The sequence below is a fragment of the Bactrocera tryoni genome, unplaced genomic scaffold (assembly GCF_016617805.1).
Source record: "Bactrocera tryoni isolate S06 unplaced genomic scaffold, CSIRO_BtryS06_freeze2 scaffold_64, whole genome shotgun sequence".
NCBI classification, from domain to species: domain Eukaryota; kingdom Metazoa; phylum Arthropoda; class Insecta; order Diptera; family Tephritidae; genus Bactrocera; species Bactrocera tryoni.
The window spans coordinates 580210-586854 of NW_024396310.1; the positions used below are offsets into that span (position 1 = coordinate 580210).

The window sequence follows — 6645 nt, forward strand, 5'->3', positions numbered from 1 at the left end:
CCAGCTCTTGACCGATGCTACGGCTGCTACTATGCCGGTCTCTTTCGACCAATTCAGCGGTTTTATCCCAATTTTCGACGACAGGCCTTCCGGAGCGTGGCGCATCTTCGACCACCTCTACACCAGAACGAAAACGTTGAAACCATCGTTGTGCGGTGGAAATGGAAATTATATCGGGTCCATAAACTGCACAAATTTTATTGGCGGCTTGAGATGCATTTTTGCCTTTATCGTAGTACGAGTAGTACTGTAAAATAGGCCGTATTTTCTCTTTATTTTGCTCCATGTTTGCGACGCTATAACTCACGAACGACTTAAAAGAAACGACAATCAATCAAACACGTGTTAGCGCGTGAAATAAGCTTTCCAAAAAGGTATAGCGTAATCCGATGCGACGAATAAAACTAGAACTACGCGCTTTCAGCGCCAGCTAGCGAAAATACCGCAAGACTTTTTTGACAAACAATGTGTATGTAGGAGGAGCTGGATTCAGTTTCATCAAACTGTATTGCTTTAAAAACTTCAGCCTGGGAAGATTCATTTGTAATAAAATAATAATAATATACAAATGTGTAACGCACATCAAACGCCAATAATTTGTGAAACTTTTTTAGGAGCGTAATGCAATTGCCTAGCTTCCAGTACACATCTCCATCGATTTTTGTTCTCTCCACAACATTAACCGCGCTTGAGTTAAGGAACGTATTTCTTATGATAAAAACAGAAAGTATCAAAAAAGCATTCAAGAAAATGCATCAAAACAAACTTGACTTGGAACAATAGAAATGGACTATCACTACAACAAAATACATATAGCATATGTGTAATCAAACCCTAAACAAATAATATAATATGCAGTTAGTATAATAGTAAGAACCATCTAATAAGTTAGTCTTAAGAGTATTAATAAACAGTACACATTTTGGTGTAGCTCAATAGTATATTCCTCTTTCGCTACTCTTTTTTAATTCATGTAAAAATTAACTGAGATCTCAACTGACCAAACTAAAGTTTCTCCACATTTTATTCCAGAAAGGAATAAAACTAAAATTTCACACAGAAAGTGGGACTTCCAGCACCAAATACATGAAAAAGTGCAGAAACAAATGACAATGGATATATGTATAAATCCTGTTACAGCAGAGAATACTTCCAAAATGAATCAATAGCAGATCCTGAAAAACGGACAGCAGGCAAACTCAGCAAAAGATTCAGAGCTCAGAGACCTGGAACAGCGGATATGACAATTCCTGAAAAAAAAGTGGGAACAAGGTAAATAAATATAGGTCTTAAAATAGTGGATAATACTTTCACCAAGATTCGCAATAGACCCTGAAACAGCGGACAACGTTGATTCCTGGAAAAGATAAAACAAAAAACCCACATTCCCACAAATAGGAGACCCCAGCATCACTACATACCAAATTAAAGGATGGGAAATATTAAACAAATATCAAAAGAAATCTCAAGGATCAATCTCAACAACGACAACCTCCATCAGTCTCAATGGACGTGGATCGACTTTGTCAAAGAAAAAATTCAGCAATTGATAATTGACGGAATGACATAGCCAATAATTCCAAAAAACTATTCAAAACTAAATCATATGAAAAGAGAAAGCATCATAAGAAACATGCAAAAATTACTAAGTATATTATATGAAAGGATATTAAATATAAACATAAAAAATTAATCAAACACTTACAATATTTAGTAATTTTACGCGGACTTCAAGCCTTGATGTTTTTAAATGAGGACATTTCGTATGATAAAAACAGAATGTATCTAAACAACATTAAAGAAAATGCACCAAAACAACCTTGAGTTTGAATACCACAACAGCCTTATCTTAGCACAAAGGAAATGTATCTAAACAAAATATATATTTGTAAACAAACCTAAACAAATAAAATAATATGTATCTGTATCCAAACAATCCATCAATTAGTAATAAGTAAACATTCTAGTTAAAATAGCAGTAAGAACCATGTAATAAGTTAGTCTTAAGAATATTAAGAAAAAGTAAACATTTCGGTGCAGCTCTAAAATATATTCTTTTGACTCATTTTTACTTCATGTAAAAATTAACTCCTGCGTGTACTTCATTGAATTTTCGTTCGGAAGATCTTTCTGCCGTGGATCGGTGGGGTGTTAGCAGCGAAGGCTCGGCGTGGATAGCCAGCGTCACCTATGAAAAAATTTATATATTTAATGATTAAAATATTTAATTAAAATGTACCTAGCATCCAAATGTTTCTTGTGCCCCGATATACTCCTGATCCATTAAAGTTCTTAAATGACTGGTGTTCCAAATTAACAAATCGTTGCAGGCTCCAGGGTGTGTAGCATCTACATATCTTATCTTCAATTTATCATCACATGCCTTTAAATAAACTTTTATTAACAAACATATTCACACAAGAAAATTTCTTTAATTTACCAGGAAAACATTCATATGATGCAGAATTTCTGTTGTAGTGTAAGTGTTTATTACTTGTGGGAGCTATAATTTTTACTTGCGTGTCATCCATGCAACCAATGATGGCAGGAATATTAAATCTTTGGTAAAAATTTAAATTTATTTCCTGCATCTCCTTTTTAGTAGGCCACGTTATCCACAGAGATTTGACTCGAATACGTCCAACACTTCAGAAAGGATTTCACTTAAGCTGGATTGTGATAAGCCAACATCCATTTGCCTGCCTATACCTTTTTGATACGCTCCTTCTCCAAAAAGTCGCAAACAAGCTGATAGTTGTACAACTGAGTCAATTACAAAACATTTTTTGCGCCATTGGCAAGCCATTTTATAATACTTCCAATAAGTATTGAAATGTAGGCTTGTTAATTCTATATAACTGTTTAAATCTATATATTTTTTGAGAAATTTTTATGTATTTCTTAAATAAATTTATAAATAAATAAACTTACATTATATTGGGTAATTGTTTCAGCCAACTGCTGGCGGGATTGTTTTCCTCTTCCAATATATTTGTCGCAAGTACACACATTTCATTTTACACTATTAAATTTTTTTAACAATTTAAATTTTTACATTTTAGGTGACAAAAAGTTAGAACAAAAACATCTGTGACAAATTATTTAAGTTTACAATATTTAAATCGAAATTCAAACACAAGCCTTCGTTCACGCGAAGATAAAGCTAATTGTGAAATCATAAGCAAACATTTGTGAAATATTAATACCACTAATCCATTATAATACCATCCGTGGAGGATGGAGTCATGTGTGGAAGATCACGCAAGTGAGGAAAGTTCTCTGATCGATATTCACTTGGGAGTGGCCAGAAACGATTATTTTACACATGGCTCAAGCAGCTCACTACTTCCGGTTTTTGACCAAGTATCCTCTGGGTAGCCTAAGAACATCCGTTCGAAGGCGAGCTAATGTGAGAAGGCGAAACACCCCCTCCGCAGGGTTGTGCGCTGGGTTTAGGACCCGCCACGTAAAAAATCTTACCAATGAAAATTAACAATCAGCCTCGGATGAGAGACCCACTTTTGATGACGACCATGGCAAACGAAATAAGGACTACGATTTGAGGGCACGCACCTGGATGTTCGGACCCTTAATTGGGAAGGTGCTCCTGCCCAGCTGGTTGATGTCCTCGTTAGAGTGAAGGCTGACATCACCGCCGTCCAAGAAATGCGATGGACGGGACAAGGACAGACACAAGTAGGTCCAAGTGACATTTACTACAGTGGCCATATAAAGGAGCGCAAGTTTGGTGTTGGATTCGTGGTGGGAGAGAGACTCCGGCGCCGAGTACTATCATTCACTCCGGTGAATGAGCGTCTAGCCAAAATCCGCATCAAAGCGAGGTTCTTCAACATATCGCTGATTTGCGCCCACGCCCCGACGGAAGAGAAGGACGATGTGACCAAAGATGCCTTCTATGAGCGCTTGGAGCGCGCTTATGAGAGCTGCCCCCGCCACGATGTCAAAATCGTGCTTGGCGACTTTAACGCCAGGGTGGGCAAAGAAGGTATCTTTGGCACAACGGTCGGTAAATTCAGCCTCCACAACGAAACCTCCCCAAATGCGTTGAGGCTGATTGACTTCGCCGGGGCCCGAAATATGGTTATCTGTAGTACTAGATTCCAGCATAAGAAGATTCATCAAGCTACCTGGCTGTCTCCGGATCGAAAAACTACCAACCAGATCGATCATGTTGTGATAGACGGAAGACAAGTCTCCAGTGTTTTAGATGTGCGTTCGCTCCGAGGTCCTAACATCGACTCGGACCACTATCTTGCTGCAGCTAAGATTCGCACCCGCCTCTGTGCAGCAAAAAACGCACGCCAACAAACACAAGGAAGGTTCGACGTCGAGAAGCTGCAATCACAACAGACAGCCGAACGATTTTTACTCGGCTTGCATTCCTGCTCTCTGAGAGCACTCGTCAACAACTCGGTATAAGGGAACTGTGGGACGGCATTTCAAACTCCTTACGTACAGCTGCAACCGAAACCATTGGTTTTCGGAAAGTGCAAAAGAACAACTGGTACGACGAGGAGTGCCGTGTCGCAGCGGAGAGAAAACAGGCTGCCTACCTCGCAACGTTACGATCGACCACAACACGTGCGGGATGGGATAGATACCGGGAGTTGAAAAGGGAAGCGAGACGCATTTGCAGACAGAAAAAGAAAGAGGCTGAAATGCATGAGTACGAAGAGCTTGATGAGCTGGCCGACAGGGGTACTGCTCGAAAATTCTACGAAAAAATGCGGCGGCTTACAGAAGGTTTCAAGACCGGAGCATACTCTTGTAGAACCCCCAAAGGTGATCTAGTGACCGATGCCCAGAGCATACTTAAATTATGGAGGGAACACTTCTCCAGCCTGCTGAATGGCAGTGAACGCACAACACCAGGAGAAGGAGAACCCGATTCCCCAATCGATGACGATGGAGCAGACGTTCCATTGTCCGACCATGAAGAAGTTCGAATAGCAATTGCCCGCCTGAAGAACAACAAAGCGGCAGGGGCCGACGGATTGCCGGCCGAGCTATTAAAACACGGCGGCGAAGAACTGATAAGGAGCATGCATCAGCTTCTTTGTAGAATATGGTCGAACGAAAGCATGCCCAACGATTGGAATTTAAGTGTGCTATGCCCAATCCATAAAAAAGGAAACCCCACAATCTGCGCCAACTACCGTGGGATTAGCCTCCTCAACATCGCACATAAGGTTCTATCGAGCGTATTGTGTGAAAGATTAAAGCCCACCATACCCAAACTTATTGGACCTTATCAGTGTGGCTTCAGACCTGGAAAATCAACAACCGACCAGATATTCACCATGCGCCAAATCTTGGAAAAGACCCGTGAAAGAAGAATCGACACACACCACCTCTTCGTCGATTTCAAAGCTGCTTTCGACAGCACGAAAAGGAGCTGCCTTTATGCCGCGATGTCTCAATTTGGTATCTCCGCAAAAACTAATACGGCTGTGTAAACTGACGTTGAGTAACACCAAAAGCTCCGTCAGGATAGGGAAGGACCTCTCCGAGCCGTTCGATACCAAACGAGGTTTCAGACAAGGCGAATCCCTATCGTGCGACTTCTTCAGCCTGCTTCTGGAGAAAATAGTTCGAGCTGCAGAACTAAATAGAGAAGGTACCATCTTCTATAAGAGTGTACAGCTGCTGGCGTATGCCGATGATATTGATATCATCGGCCTCAACACCCGCGCCGTTAGTTCTGCTTTCTCCAGGCTGGACAAGGAAGCACAGAAAATGGGTCTTGGCTCTCACGTCACTGTTGACAGTCATAACTTTGAAGTTGTAGGTAATTTCGTCTTTTTAGGAACCAGCATTAACACCACCAACAATGTCAGCCTGGAAATCCAACGCAGGATTGCTCTTGCCAACAGGTGCTACTTCGGACTGAGTAGGCAATTGAAAAGTAAAGTCCTCTCTCGACGAACAAAAGCTAAACTCTATAAGTCGCTCATAATTCCCGTCCTGCTATATGGTGCAGAGGCTTGGGCGATGACAACAACCGATGAGTCGACGTTACGAGTTTTAGAGAGAAAAATTCTGCGAAAGACTTATGGTCCTTTGCGTATTGGCCACGGCGAATATCGCATTCGATGGAACGATGAGCTGTACGAGATATACGATGACATTGACATAGTTCAGCGAATTAAAATACAGCGGCTACGCTCGCTAGGTCATGTTGTCCGGATGGATGAAAACACTCCAGCTCTGAAAGTATTCGACGCAGTACCCGCCGGGGGAAGCAGAGGAAGAGGAAGACCTCCACTCCGTTGGAAGGACCAAGTGGAGAAGGACCTGGCTTCGCTTGGAATATCCAATTGGCGCCACATAGCGAAAAGAAGAAACGACTGGCGCGCTGTTGTTAACTCGGCTATAACCGCGTAAGCGTTGTCTACGCCAATTAAGAAGAAGAGAATCCGTCACCTAATGATGCGCTTTTCAAAAAAACTTCGGGGTTCAGATTGGTGGTTTAATCCAGTACAAGAGCATCTCGATGTGGCTCTTCAATTGAGTATTTCTGTAACTTTTGCTTTCTTGAGTGAATAATGCCAAAACCAGTAAAGAGCATAATCGTAACTTCTAACCCAAAAAATCTAAAAGAAGCATTTGAAATTATAAAATCGA

At 41.0% G+C, this 6645-nt stretch overlaps 1 pseudogene; it reads left to right on the forward strand.

The window, feature by feature from the left end:
- The window catches only part of LOC120781349, a 9721-nt pseudogene extending 6627 nt beyond the window's left edge, over positions 1-3094 (forward strand).
- The last annotated feature ends 3551 nt before the right edge of the window (positions 3095-6645 follow it).